This window comes from Nicrophorus vespilloides, unplaced genomic scaffold (assembly GCF_001412225.1).
Source record: "Nicrophorus vespilloides isolate i.1.1-1 unplaced genomic scaffold, Nicve_v1.0, whole genome shotgun sequence".
NCBI lineage: Eukaryota > Metazoa > Arthropoda > Insecta > Coleoptera > Silphidae > Nicrophorus > Nicrophorus vespilloides.
The window spans coordinates 1-292 of record NW_017095930.1 but is presented as its reverse complement, the minus strand read 5'-3'; positions in this window follow the sequence as shown (position 1 = coordinate 292).

Sequence of the window (292 nt, the reverse complement as noted above, 5' to 3'; positions counted from 1 at the left end):
AAAAAAAAAGAACAACGAAAAAAAAATATATATAAGGAGTAGGCGGTGAATGAACACACGGATTTTCCTCGCTGTTGTCATTGTTGTTGTTAAGACAACGGTGACACTCGGAAAATTATGTGCAGAACAAACAATCATTTCGATTTCCCAACCGTGCAAAGAAAAACGGAATTGCAAAGCAACATGAAGAAAAATATATATATATATATATATGTTTAGACTCAGCGGTCGGGGAACTTTTTTAACCATTACCCCAAAATATTATTGCGTAAGTCGATATTATCCCCCCCCC